Source organism: Etheostoma cragini, chromosome 9 (assembly GCF_013103735.1).
Source record: "Etheostoma cragini isolate CJK2018 chromosome 9, CSU_Ecrag_1.0, whole genome shotgun sequence".
Classification (NCBI taxonomy): domain Eukaryota; kingdom Metazoa; phylum Chordata; class Actinopteri; order Perciformes; family Percidae; genus Etheostoma; species Etheostoma cragini.
Window position 1 is genome coordinate 661,594 of NC_048415.1, and position 314 is coordinate 661,907.

Genomic DNA, 314 nt, shown 5'->3' on the forward strand with positions numbered 1-314 from the left:
ACACACACGCACACACACACACACACACACACATACACACACACACAGCTTCACAAGGAACTTTGTAGATGCTCCAACTGGGACAGAGGCCTAATTCACCGTGATCTATTCTTAGCCCGGCCACATTTTTCAAAGGAATATTTTGGGGAATAAAGCTCGAAGACGTGCCGTGCACTGCCTGTAATGAGCTCAGCTGCTAATAACTGATGAGTCATTTTAAACTAATATCACTGTCTAATTGCTGAGTCACGCTGCCATTTCAGCGTCTGCTGAATCAGCAAGCGGACATAGTGTGTCGCTGTCACCTCCGGCCT

At 47.1% G+C, this 314-nt stretch overlaps 1 protein-coding gene across 1 annotated transcript in view; it reads left to right on the plus strand.

Moving 5' to 3' along the window:
* LOC117950792 (kinesin-associated protein 3-like) overlaps window positions 1-314 on the plus strand; it is a 19,250-nt gene that overhangs the window by 16,433 nt on the left and 2,503 nt on the right. The gene's annotated exons all lie outside the window — the stretch shown is intronic.